General features: G+C 42.2%; 1 long non-coding RNA gene across 3 annotated transcripts in view; it reads right to left on the minus strand.

Annotated features, from left to right (window-relative positions):
• LOC309338207 overlaps positions 1–14,410 on the minus strand; it is a 76,921-nt gene that overhangs the window by 38,351 nt on the left and 24,160 nt on the right. For all 3 annotated transcript variants that reach the window (XR_014154805.1, XR_014154806.1, XR_014154807.1), the window contains exons 2-3: positions 11,492–11,601; positions 8,756–8,831 (exon numbers count right to left, since the gene is read on the minus strand). This is a non-coding gene — a long non-coding RNA (uncharacterized lncRNA). The remainder of the gene's footprint in view (positions 1–8,755; positions 8,832–11,491; positions 11,602–14,410) is intronic.

The raw sequence follows: 14,410 nt of genomic DNA on the forward strand, positions 1-14,410 counted from the left end.
TCTTTTCAAGGCAGCACTCACCAACAGCTCTTATAAATAATAGTAACCTAATAAGCCATTTAGAATTCAAAGCACAACATGTCAGGGTGAGAAAGGAAAAAAGAAAACCAGGGGCCTGTATGCCTCTAAGTTTCTCCCCCCCCCTCCTTTAAGATTCCTTCCTTTATCTCAGGCATGTCAGCCTCTTCCCTTTCTGCATCTCTACATTTTTATGAATATCTCTTTTCCTCAGAGAGTTGCCTAGAGCTATCGGTGGTCCATAGTGCAGCGGAATTAATGCAGTCGGTAAGCGATAAAATGGAGAAAATGTTGGCAATATGCGATTACAGATTAAATGATGCAATTTCAGGGTCAGCACTACAGAAGGCACTTTATAAAGAGACTGACAAGTGAAGATGAATGGCAAATGAATGAGGGCAGTCACAGTATTTAATGCACATTTGCCTGTCCTGAGATCTACAGACTCTGCTACCATCTGCTGGCTTATGAAAAAGAGCCAGAGAGTCTATATAAGAGGTTACATGCATAATCTTTCAGCTGTCTCTCATTATGAGAACAGCCCTCATTCCAGGTTATATCACACCTCCAGCCTCCATGGACCTGTCAATTAGACTCTCTTTTGTATGCGGACGCATTTTTGGCACTGTGTGTAAGAGAAGCTGGCAAAGGAGCAGAGGGCAATATATTCTACCAACCAAATATTATGTCCTGCCTTTCCAAAATGCAGAGATTGTTAATTTTATTAAACACCCTGCATTCTCCAGGACACAGACTTGAGTGTCGTCTGAAAGGTATGCAGTCTGATGCTTTGGAGGGATATGCATTCAACCATTTAGTTATTTATTAAAATAAATTGACGATGTTGTAAGTGAGTTGTCCCGGTGACTGTGTTAGAATGTCACAACAAACTGTGATGTATCATTACAGTTTATTATCATTATAACCTTTGGCTTGCATGCTCCTTCATCACCCTCTGGTAGGGTCATTCAGTCCGGACACTGAGATCCAGCTCCAAGGACCTACTTTCTGGTGGTTCCTTCATTCAGATAAATAAGGTTACAGGGAACCAGGCAGAGGGCTTTTTCTGGTACTCATGCCCACCCAGTGGTCATGAGAGAGTGGTCATGAGAGAGCCAGTGTGGTGTAGTGGTTAAGAGCGGTGGACTCGTAATCTGGTGAACCGGGTTTGATTCCCTGCTCCTCCACATGCAGCTGCTGGGTGACCTTGGGCCAGTCACACTTCTCTGAAGTCTCTCAGCCCCACTCACCTCACAGAGTGTTTGTTGTGGGGGAGGAAGGGAAAAGGAGATTGTTAGCCGCTTTGAGACTCCTTTGGGTAGTGATAAAGCGGGATATCAAATCCAAACTCTTCTTCTTCTTCTACCCTGTGGAACACCTTCCCAGCACATGTCAAACAGATAAACAGCTATGTGATTTTTAAAAGACTTCAGGGAAGTTTTTAGTATGTGACGTTGTATTGTGTTTTTACTGTTTTTTGTTAGGAGCTGCTCCAACTGACTAGGGCAATCCAGTCAGATGGGTGGAATTTAATTATATATTATAATTATAAGATTTGAAACTGACTTCTGATTTCAGTGTAGCTTTATGTCCATACCTTTGCCTTTCTAGTGGAAGATAAGGCTACCAATGGCTACTAACCTGAATGGCTATGTTCTGAATACGAGCTGAGGGGAATCACAAGTGGGGAAAGTGGTGATTTGCTCAGATCCTTCTTCTCATCATCTGGTCAGCGACTGGCTTGAGAACAGGCTTGATTCAGCAGCCTCGTCTGACAGTCAGTACAAATCTATGGTGCAGCCACATTTGGAATACTGTGTACACTTCTGGTTGCCCCATTTCAAAAAGGATATTGTAGAGTTGGAAGTGGTTCAGAAAAGGGCCACAGAAATGATCAAGGGGGTGGAGCAACTCCCCCATGAGGAAAGGTCACAACATTGACACCTTTTTAGTTGGGGGAGGGGGAATGAGAGAAAGAGGCAATGTGGTAGACATTTATACTGTGTAAGATTCTGTAAAGTTTGAAGTGATAAGGAAGCCTATCACCCTTCTTCCCCATATGTGTCAGGGCCCATGTGTGACTATTCTTCAGCCGCAGTAAGGATGGGAACAGAATTCAGTGTAATTTGCATTTAAAGGAAAAACTATTTAAGCCACACTTTCCAAAATGATTCACAAAGAAAAAACAAAGCTATCCTTCAAAATTTGCGCTTCTCCAAATTGTGCAGAGCAGTTCTCCAGCCAAGTAATGTGTACAAAATGCAAATACTGGAGTAAAGCACACATCAAAATGCATATACAGCGGTAACTTTGTTCTCAAACTTAATCCATTCCGGGAGTCCGTTTGACTCCCGAAACTGTTGAAAAACCAAGGCACAGCTTCCAATTGGCTGCAGGAGCTTCCTGCACTCAAGCAGAAGCCGCGTTGGATGTTCAGCTTCCAAAAAACGTTCGCAAACCGGAACACTTACTTCCTGGTTTGCGGTGCTCAGGAGCCAAACCGTTCAACAACCAAGGTACCACTGTATCAGGCAAAATAGCGTATAAAAATGCATTATATTAAGAGAATTTGCTTTGCAAAAATGTGTATATTAGGCAAAATTACATACAAAAATGTGCCTGTTAGGAGAAATTCACAGTAATATACTGGTACATTCTTGTGAGGACATTTTTTTATTTTTTTGAAAAAAATACATGAACTGTTGTGAAAGCATGGAGAACTGAAGAGCGGCAAAGCCAGACACTGAAACTGAAATTGAGAGATTCTCCCATCCTTAAGCTCCTATATCTCTGAGCACTTTACTAATTTGAGGCACGCAAATCTCCCTGTTTTGATGCACCTGCTCCAACAGCCTCTATTTACAGCAACATTAGGTCATTATTTTGTGTATTGACTATGAATAGACTAGAGGCTAAGAGTGGGCCACTCAATATCATCTCCAGCTGCAATCCACTTTGCTGCCCTATCCCCCTAAATTCTGAAAGGGCATCCCTAATGAGAAGTGCCTCCCTCACCTGACAGTCCTGCAAATGATTTGGAGGTAAGTCATCGCTCAGACTATCGGCCCCTTTGCAGGACTTTTCAATGGTCCCTTCAGCCCCCCTAAAATATTTGAGGGGGCCAAGCCCCTCCAAAGTTGATGGGCATTGCCATTCAAATGGGGGGTGCCCCCTCTCATGATTTATTATGCTTACCTGCCCCCCTATTTTATTTAAGTTGGCACCCTTGTGAATACACTTCCACAATTCCTTGCTTTTCGTAGCTTCTTAAGAACAATCCCATGCTGAACAGGATAATGAAATATTTAAGCCCACACCTGCTAACACCCTCTTATTTACATCTCCAATGCTTTTTAATAGGAGATTGTGCTATGTTAACATTTGCTTTAGGAAGGAAAGATGGATAAGAAGTTCATAGAACTCCCAAGAGAATGAAGTAACAAGAATTATAGGTTGTGTGTTGCTCAGTATCAGCTAGGTTAAAACAGAATCTGGAAAGAGAGAGGCTTTGACCAAAACATTTAGATAACTTTGTTTGATGTAATCCATTAAGGACTGAATTAATAAATCAAGCATTTGCATTGACTGAGGAGACTGAGGAAAGAGGCCAAGAAGCCACACTAGGATCTCATCGGTAGCTGGTCCACATCAAAATGCTACAGCAGTCTTTATTTCCTAGTAAATCACTGCCTCTATTTTTCCTCTGGGACCGTCTTTCTTAAAAAGAAAAAAGAAAATAAAAGTGTGTGTACATATGCACTAGAATAGTAGAAAGCAGAACAGGGAATAGAGATTCAGCCGGTGCTGGATCAGGGTAACACTTCCGGGGATGATACAGATTCACAGTTTGGGCATGTTCCTGGCCTCATCCCTGAGCGTGAATGCCCACATCTCTGGGGTGGGCTAGAGTGCATTTGCACAGCTAAAGCTAGTGTTCCAGCTGCACCCACCCCTTTAGACATCTGATTTGGACACAATGACACACAACTTAGTTTCATCCTGTTTGGATTTCTGTAGCATGCTCTATGTGCCTTTGAAAAGTGCTCAGAAACCTCAAATGGCCCAAAGAAGTACAGCCCAATTGTTGGCTGGTGCTGGTTATATAGGGAGCATATGACTCCCTTGTTACAACAACTCCACTGGCTACCAGTCTGTTTCCTGGCACAAGTCAAAGCGTTGTCTATAACTTATAAAGCCCTATATGGCTCAGGCCCAGGCTATCTGAAGGACTGTATTCTCCCATATGAACTTGCCCAGGCTCTCAAATCTTCAAGAGAGGCCCTTCAGTCAGCCCCACATGCCTCACAGGCATGTTTGGTGGGGATGCAGGAGAGGGCCTTCTCAGTGGCTGCTCCCAGACTTTGGAACTCCCTCCCTAGAGAAGCTAGACTGGCTCCCTCCTTGTTGTCCTTCTGCTGGCAGGTGAAGCTTTTTTTTTTCCAACAGGCCTTTAGGAACTGACTTTTTAAAAAGAAAAAAAAGGAAAGGGCTTTTAAGAGTGTTGTGCTTTCTTTTCTTTTTTTTACTACATGTATTTTAATATATTTGGTTTTCTGTTGGTTTGATTCTATTAGAGTTTAATTGGTCTTTAAACTATTATATGTGCTTCTTATATATCTTTTATATGTGTTTATCTTTTTGTATTTTACCTGTGTTGTTTTAATTTGTGAAAACTGCCTTGAGTCCCATTCTGAGGAAAAGGTAGGATATAAATAAATATAATAGCAATAGCTCTTTGAGGGGTAAACTACAAATCCCAGGATTGAGGGGAGGCGGGGGGGAGCCATGTGTTTTCAGTGTGCTTTCAGTGTGCCACGTGGATGTGACCATTAAAAAGTCCAAATAAATTATAAAGTGCCTGCGAAAGAGGAAGAAAAATTGAAACCTCTTTCACCAATGAAGCAAACTTTTGAGAAATGGGAAGGACAGGTTTCAGCACCAGACTGCGTCATCCTCAGGAAGAACTCCAGCATCACAAAATATCAAAACCAGGGGAGTAACTGTCTCCATGGCACAAAAGAGGAGGAAGCAGAAGAGTAAAATGGACTGTTTTTTAGATAAAAGGTCAGCCATCTTTACAGAAGCTAATGAATCAAATGTCATTATATATAGAAGATACAAAAGGTCAAATAAATATCCTGAACTTGAGCTAAAATGTTATTGAACAATTGAAGAAAGAGAAGGTGAACAACTTTTTCCCATATAATAAACTATAATTAAGGATATAACACTGATTTTGGCTGAAGTGTTGTTGCTTTAAAAAAACAAAACAGGGCACTGAAACTACTGAACTTCAGGAAACAGAGAGAGAAAGAGGAACAGGAAACAAGCTTTACATCCTCTCAGGAGAAGAGGGGGCTTAACCCCGCTGAGTCTACTGCAGAAATTAAATTCTGTGGTCCTTAACCCCTTCATATACTAACTAGCAAATATGCATGGTTAGGTCTGACTGCTAAAAACTCCCAGTGTTTAGTAACACTGGATACAAAGTCCTCATATTCTCATATGACCACCATCTTCTTGCATTAAGATGGTTTGCAGTGCTGTAGAGCTGGAACATAAAGACTCACTCTGTTTACTCAGGGGTCAGAGACAGGATTTTAAAAGTAAATGAAAATACTCCCTCCTTGTAGACTTTTTAAACTTCCTTGCCTTTACAGGTTTGTATAAGAGTGCTGATATTTAAGAAGTTGCGGGACTGAAACTATTTAAACTGGAAAGGCCTGTTTTTTAAAAGTGGGGAGACTTTAGGAGAGACTCTGCTCCATCAACCAATGCTATTCTTCTTTAAATTTTGCTGACTGTTTCACCAGAACAGCATTCCGAGTCAAGGGGGTGGAGAGGAGCATTGCTCCAAGGAACAATTTCATAGCAAATAGCTCTCGTCAAACACTGATGGTACACCAGCAGATTTAATAATAAATTTGGATACCTGTCAAGTGAGATCAAATAGGATGAGAAGGAATTCCTTGTAGAAAAGGGGAGACAGGACATTTCCAACACTTGGGAGACAGTGGACTAAGCTCAATTCATTTTAAATTCAGATTTATTTCAAAGATACAGAAGCCTCTTGGATGGGGGGGGGGAGAGAAGTATATATATTGAAGGAAAGCTGATAAAATATATAAACATTTAAAGGGGGAAATACATGTTTAAAAAAACTATAGAAGCTAACCACATGAAGAGAGGCATATGCACTTCTATAAGGTGAAACATGGTCTTAATAACTTCTATAATAACAGTGCACAATTATGCCTGATTAGGCAAAAGTGAAGATAATCTGGCAATAAAACTATCAAGCTACCAGCATGTAACCTAAGAAAATTATAAACTTTGACTGAAATCTCAACTCTAAAGGCAATTAGCTGTGTGGGCATATGATCTTACAGCCTTGTGCAAATCCCTTTTTGGATATGCTTTAAATAATGGAATCTGCAATTTTGATTTTTTGAAGGTGAAATGGCAATATTAAGATTGAATATTTTTTTAAAAAAGAATATCAATAAAAGTAACACAAGAGGCAACAAATAGCTCTAGGCAGAATATTATGTCGGCTGAACTCATGAGAAGATTTATATTTTTTTGTTGTTGTTGTAGAAATGAACAACCAGAGGGATTTAGAGATTGGAATAATATTAGGTTATGCTTAAATGCAAGCCCATAAAGTGGTGCAAAGAAGCACAGCTGCATCTTCTCCAGTAGAATCATGATGGCTTCATGTCAGCAAACTGAGGATCTGGACCGCAACATTTTTAAAATAAAGAGCCTACAGCAGCAAACTGGAGACAGAAGCTCCAGTGGTGCTCATAATGTGAGTGCCTGGTGAGTATCCAAGAAAATATAGGAGCTAGCATCAAATCTCCCAGCTAAACGTTGTCCATAAAATATTAACTAAAACTCTGAGCAAAAAAAAGAAGCCTACAAAAGATAAATATTTTAAATCCAGGTCAAGTTAGTTGTGGGCCGGGGAGCTAGCAGTAGTTAAGAAGGGTGTTCAACATATTGTTTCTGACAAGACTAAATGGTATCATCTGCAATGTGCTTCAGGGGGAATGTGCCCTGGGTGTAGAGGGTTTCATGATGTTGATGCATCACCTGAGCCTTTGAAACAACCTGAAATGGAGCCTATGGCTTTTAGCTGCTTACCTGCCACAAGGGTAAAGAGAACCATAGAAGCATGAACCTCTTGCAGCACAGCATCAGCAGCAAGGTAGCGCTGTTCACTGCCGGGGAAGCCCTCTTCGCAAACGTGCTCGTAGCTAAATCTGTACGAATATGTGACTCCAAGGGGGTCCAATCAACCATAAGATGCCAGTGACACCTCTAGTGACTTTTGGTGGCTATTCCCATCTCTCCATCTTTTAGTCCTTCTTCTCAACCTATTTCCCTAGCTCTGTCTGTAGAACTCATCTGGACCAGGAGGAGGGATGAATCTGTTTTAAACAGATTTATATATGGCAGACATGTCCAACGCATCAATCGCGATTGAACGGTCAATTGCAGGATGGATTTTGGTCAATCACACTATGGCAATATTTTTTGTGTGCATCCTCTTTCCTCCTCAGAGGATAGCAGCCCCCCCCCAAAAAAAAATATACCTCTTATCTTTTATCTAAGTTATGGTAGAAACGGAAAGGAACATATGGCGATCCAGAAGGGCACAAGCTTCAGCCATGTGCGCCCATTCCTGGGAGCTGCCAAGGGTCCTGAGAGTGGTCGGCAGGGCAGTTCTGAAGCTGGTTGCAGCGTTGGGCTTCAGTTGAGCATGAAGTTTGGGCCGTCTGAGAGGAACCCTTCACCCCATGACGGAATGGCCCTGCAGTTTCGCATAAAAATATATTGATTTATGGAAGCGATTATCATTTGTTTGTTTTTTATCATAAGCTCAGCCAAATATAATATGTTTAAGTTGAAGAATGACAGTGGGAGAGTGTGGTAAATCACTGCCAGTTTTTGATACTGGATAGTAGATCGCCGCCTACTTGAAGTTGGACATGCCTAATATATGAAATTTAGTGGTGCTGACCTGATCAATCTTTGCCTGCATTGGACCACCTCTAGTATTGAGCACCCACATACGTTTGAGCCTCCTGCACATTGTCTACTGTTTTTTGTTTTTAAAACCTTACTAGTTGTATGCAAAAATACATATGGTATACACATCAATCCCCATGTGCTACTATATTTCTGAAGCATATTTTTTAATATATGAACACATAAGTATTTTTATACAGTTATCTGCATTGTTGTATTTTTTGTTTATGTGCTGGTTACATTATGAAACCCGTATATGCATATAATAAGTATATAATAATGCATGTAATATTGTAATAATTGCTTATTTTTTTAGCATAACCTGGAAAACTCCCTGCCTTCTTAGATCAAGCAGGCTCCTTACTGTACTCTTCTGTGCCTGCTAAAAATGTTCCTATTTAGACAAGCCCACCCAGATGCTTAGATAGTTGAGGTAATTTTAAACTTTTGTATGTTTTAAAGTAGGGTTGTGATTTTTTCTTGATTTTACTGTTTTATCTTTTTTTAACTGCTTTGAAGTTTCTCACAGTCAAGCGGCGTATAAATTTTATGAATAATAAAACAAACAAACAATTCATTTCTCATGAACAGCAAGATGTGAGATGGAATTGGGGGGGGGGGAATCCATTTGGATTAAGATCAGGTTTTCCAGAATTTCCATCCCTGACTAGGGCCATCTTCAGCCTGAAGCCCACCCACTCACCTTCACTCATAGCTGTCAGTAATTTGACTTTCTTGACTGCACTCTTGCTCTCTTCTCCTCATTCGTCTTCTAAATTCTACAGCAAACATTTCCAGTGTCTACAAAAGGGAAAGGGGAGCACATGAGTCTGAGTTTTTCCACAATGGATTTCCCCTTACATCAGAACCAGATCTATTTTTTTCACATACTACCTCAGATATCAAACTTTCATACGTGGCATAAATGCAAATCCCAGAGATTCAGAGGTGCTTTTAGTCCTTTTCCCACAGGCCCAAACCATGTAGGACACATGCACCTGTCCCCACACCATGCATTAATTGGTTCCATGTGCACAGAAATAAGTTGTAGGTAAGTAGGCTCTATAAGCTAGGATCTTGCCACCCTCTCCAATTTCAGAAAGAGAGCCTACACACGTACAAGATGTTCTGTACACCCAGAGACAGTGTGCCTGGGAGTGAGGGGCAGCAGACACAATCCTGCATCTTCTGAACACATCCATTGTACATGTTTCCAAAACATGCCAAAATGAAGCAGGTAGCCAACCAAGTAGCCAACTGTCATTCCCAGTTTTTGGTGAATTCCAACCTGGCCAGAATTTGTTCCGCTGAAAATTAAGCCTACTTCCCAGAAAGTCATTTCTTCACTTAAGAAGAAAGAGCACACAGCTTTATCTGATTTAAACGTGTCATTTGTCACAGTTTGGGCTCCTTATGAGTGCCACTTGGAACTTATTTTGTCGGCAGTCTGTTTCAACCTTGCAGTTGTGCTTGTCCATTAAATTAAGTAAAAAATTCCTTCCACCAATGTCTAGAAACTAAGAAAGGATTTCACTTTTCAGAGCAAGACTTTCGGCTCACCCCCTTACCTGTTATCTCTCCTCCCCTCTTACCTACTGATAGGTCTTTTCTTCTGAGTTGAAGCCAAATATGCTTAAGGCATTACAAACATTTTTGCTTTGTGAAAGCAATTGAATCACTGCTAGGGTTGTATGATCCTACTTTCATTGGCCATATTTCACTGATGAAAGCTTGTTTTTTTTCAGTTGATTGATTCATGTATGATATCCCTGCTTTCAGTATCCCATTCTTCCTTGGCCCCTCCCATCATTATTTACAAATATCTATATCACCTTCTCTGCCCACTGCAGGTGGGTGCTGAGGTCAGTTTTTGCCAATGTCCTCTGGCTGCCTATTTATCTACATTTCACATGATGAGCACTCTTTGGGTTTGGTCAGCCACAAATCCACCTAACAGTTGCCTCTTCACACCGTGCATAGTTAAGTGATGGAATTCGCTCCCACAGGAGGCAGTGAGGGCCACCAACAGGGATGGCTTTAAAAGACAAATTCATGGAGATTAAGGCTATCAATGGTAAGAGCCATGTTGGCTGTCAGAGACATTGTCCCTTTGAATACCGGTTGTTGGAAACTGCAAGAGGGAAGAGTGCAGTTGTGCTCAGGTCTTGCTTGTGGACTTCCTCTGGGAATCTGGTTAGCCACTGTGAGAAAAGATTCTGAGCTAGACAGACCTTTGGCCTTCTCCAGCTTGGCTCTTTGTATGTATGTATGTACGTGTGTATGTATGTATTTAATATGTGGGACGCGGGTGGCAATGTGGTCTAAACCACTGAGCCTCTTGGGCTTGCTGATCGGAAGGTCAGTGGTTCAAATCCCCACAACGGGGTGAGCTCCCGTTGCTCTGTCCTAGCTCCCGCCAACCTAGCAATTTGAAAGTATTTAATATCCTACCTTTTCGTCCAAGATGGCCAAGGTGCAGTGCGTTATTTTACCCTTCCCCACTTAATCCTCCCAACAACCCTGTGAGGTAGGTTAGGCTGAGAGGCAGTGACTGGCCCCAAGTCACCTAGTGAGCTTTGTGGCTAAGACTGGACTCCTCGTCTCCCATTTCCTAGTCTGACCATCAAACCACTGCACCACACTGGTTCTCAATGTGAACATAATTATGTTCATGCTCATAATCCCCATGCTCCAGAGGCCACCACAGTTGCTTACCTGGTAAGGGCAGGAGATGGTGAGATATGAAAGCACTAGCAGACATGCAAATGGCAGAGGGATCAGCAGGACAGCTGGCAGGGCCATCTCTGAATAGTCCATCTTTGCATGTTCTTCGTCTGCACAGAATCCTTTACTGATTTGTCTTGCCAGTGTCTATGAAAGCCACACCGCAATACTCCAAAGGTAGACTAAAAATTTCATTGACACAATTTATAAGCATGAACTTCAGGGAGCAACTCTCCTTGTCTCTTTCTCTGCACCCAGCTGACAAAACATAAACATAATTATCGCTACATTTTTGGTTCTGATTCTGGAGAAACCAGTGGCTCTCCAAACAGTAGTGGTTTCTACATGGATGGTGCACCCTGTGAAGTGATTACAGTCAAGGGACAAGCACTACACAGGAAGAGTAATCAGCCAGATAGGCAACGGCATTGTTGTTCGTTGGTGCCGCAGCTGGCAGATCATATTCTTCTTTAATTATTTGATTTGTTAAATATTTATGAAGAGTGTCTGGTGAACAAAAAAATAAAACCACCACCCAGATGTTTGGAGACCTTGTAGCTGAATGTTAATTCGTAGCAGGGTGCCCAGTGGCACAGCGATTTCCATTCAGCTGAAAACAAACCACCCTAACAAAAGATAATAATTCAATTAGTATAACAGAAGGGGCAAAACATCAGGATCCTTTTAGTTTAGGATTGTGTGCACAATGACTTACTTCCAGCATGCAAGGCCAAACATGCGCTTTGGGCAGGATTTACATTCACTTCATACCCTCTGCCCCCTCTGCTTCTGTTGAACATGTTGATATCCAAACCCATTGTTCAGCTGGAATATTAAAAAAAGGGGGTTCACCAGTGAAGAATACAACAGGTATGACTTTCATTGTTATGCAAGGAACTTATTTGAAAGGGAAAATATGCATGCGAGTCTCAATTAATTCAGTGCAGAATGGTTTTTACTTTATTTCCCCCCTTGGTCAGTAACAAGTTTTCTGGGTAGCACACAAGGTAAAAAATATTTTTTTCAAAAAACAAGAATACAATTTCAATAGAATAATTATATAGTTATTATATTTATTTATATCCAGACTTTTCCCCTGACGGGGACTCAAGGCAGCTTATAGCTAAAACAGAAACAGCTAAAAGTATGGGGGGCAGAATTATAGCAGCAGATGAAACGATGCAAGGAAATAGAGAGAAAGTGGTTGAAGCAAAGGCTGGCAAAAACAGCTTTCCAATGGCCAGTCCCTTTTGGCCTCTTCCAATTTCTGAGAATCTTCAAATCACTTGGCTTAAAAGTTGTTTTGGGATCTTCCTTAAAATGCCTCTGATCCCATAAAACAGAGGTTTTCAACCTTTTTGTGTCCACAGCTCCCTTGACCAACCACATTCTTTCTTTGGCACTTCTGAAGGGCTTAGGAGCCCAGTTATGTCACCCCTTGCCTGAAGAGCTAGAAGCCTCCCTTGTGGAGTGTTCCCTCAGTCTGCTCTCTTCTCCCCTCTCTTTGGGAGTCCTCCGGGCAGTCGCTGCTGCTGCCCCTGGTCTCTGAGCTGCACCCCCCTGCCTCCAAGAGAGATGCCTTCCTACAGGGGCCTGGGAAGAGGATGCCCCCAGCCTTAGTGGCCCAACGTAGACTAGCCAAAGCTGAACATGAAGCCAGCACCTTATCTTGGGAGGCTGCAGTGGCAGCAGTGAGTGCTGCCAGGCCTGCATGGCAGAAAGGCTCCCCTTCAGTACCGGGCACTCAGCTGCCAGGCAGGCCTTGCACACAGCAAGCACAAGAAAGGCCAGGGCATCGCCTGTCTGCCTGCTTGCCTGGCTTCCCACTTATCTGCCCATTCCCAACAGCAAGGGCTGGTGGACTGGCTGGCTGGTCCCCCTCGCCCACTTGCTTGCTTACTCCGAGGACACCTCAGCTCCTGGCAGCCAACACCCCCTGGCCAGCCCCAGAGACACCATTTGCTTGCAGAGTTTGTAGCCAGGGCTGCTGCAACAAACAGCCATACAAGCCTTTGGGAGGCAGACATGCAAGAAGGCAAGAGAGGAGAAAGGAAAGGAAAGTGGGACAGAGGCCAGTGTTGCCTGCGGCACCCATGACTATCATTCAGAGCCAGTGTGGTGTAGTGGTTAAGAGCGGTAGTCTCATAATCTGGGGAACCGGGTTCGCGTCTCCGCTCCTCCACATGCAGCTGCTGGGTGACCTTGGGCCAGTCACACTTCTTTGAAGTCTCTCAGCCCCACTCACCTCACAGAGTGTTTGTTGTGGGGGAGGAAGGGAAAGGAGAACGTTAGCCGCTTTGAGACTCCTTCGAGTAGCGATAAAGCGGGATATCAAATCCAAACTCTTCAAATCCAAACTCTTCTATTCAAGGGACCCCAGGGTGCCATGGCACACTGGTTGAAAACCACTGCCATAATGAGGCACCTAACCATAAGCCTGCATTTTTATCAAAGCTTCTATATATTTCAATCAAGGCTTGTATTTAAAAATGAGCTTAAAAAAGGATTTTCAAATGTTTCATGCCAGGCAGAAGAAACCTTGGCCATTCTCCTAAGACAAGAGGGCCCCATTGATTTATAGTAGAAAAACAATTCTCAAAGTCATAAAAAGGGAGAATTACATATGCTGCCCCAAGGCTGAAAAAAACACTGGGTAAGATAATACTAATGTGCCTCCCAGTAAAATGAGCCAGATCTTCTTTCTAAGGTTCAAAGGCCAGGAGCAAATGGAAAGAAAAACATTTAGCTAGAAGAAAGAGAGCATTTTTGGGGAAGTCTTTTTCTAAAGCCATTCTTTCTTAAACTAAAGAGGCTTCTTTTAAAAGCTGTTTTACTGAGTTTCTTCCTTTTTACTTTGAAAAGCTTTATTCTTTTAAGAGGCTACCTATGATAAATGTATGAAATATATTAGCTTAAATATATTGGCTTAAATGTAATTATGCAAAGGATTTAAGGAATGCTAGATTCTTATTTCATAGAGTCATATTGCAATAGGAGACCAGAGGGGCAAATGAGCCTAGCCCCCCCCCCCGCCAGACAGAAGACGCCATCCAAGCAGTCTTGATATATAGTTGTCAGGCATTTGTTTAGAAACATTAAATGAAGGAAATCTTTCAATGTTGATGTGAAACTCAAGATCCTTGACATCTGTTGAACATAAAAAATGTAAGATTAAACATTTGTTTTAGAAGGCAATAGGGCAAGAAGGGCAAGAGGTGAGCTGGTAATTAAGATTCCATGTAAGATATATTATTACTTATATGTCATATATATAGCTCTTTGTCTCCCTTATAAGGGCAAGGAAATGGGTGTATCTTTTGTGGGTGTATCTTTTGTGATTGGTTCTACCAAACAGCCAATAGGAATTTCAACCAGGCTGATTGGACAGAGGCAGCCACAGGAGGAGCAAAGGGGGCTGGATTAAGGGAATATAAGTGCTGGCCAGAATGGCAGGAGGCCAGGCCAGAGCTTGGTAACCATGTACCACTGTGCCTCTTATTTATTTGTCTGACAAATAAATTACTATTTTAATTTCTCTATTGCTGCGTTGAATATTTCATTCCAGCTAAGCGTTAACCACAAGCAGGGTGCTACATTTTATGGTGCCCTGTGACTCGGATAAGTGGTCTGCTGG

Source organism: Podarcis erhardii (genome assembly GCF_964252035.2).
Source record: "Podarcis erhardii genome assembly, chromosome: 3".
Taxonomy (NCBI): Eukaryota; Metazoa; Chordata; class Lepidosauria; order Squamata; family Lacertidae; genus Podarcis; species Podarcis erhardii.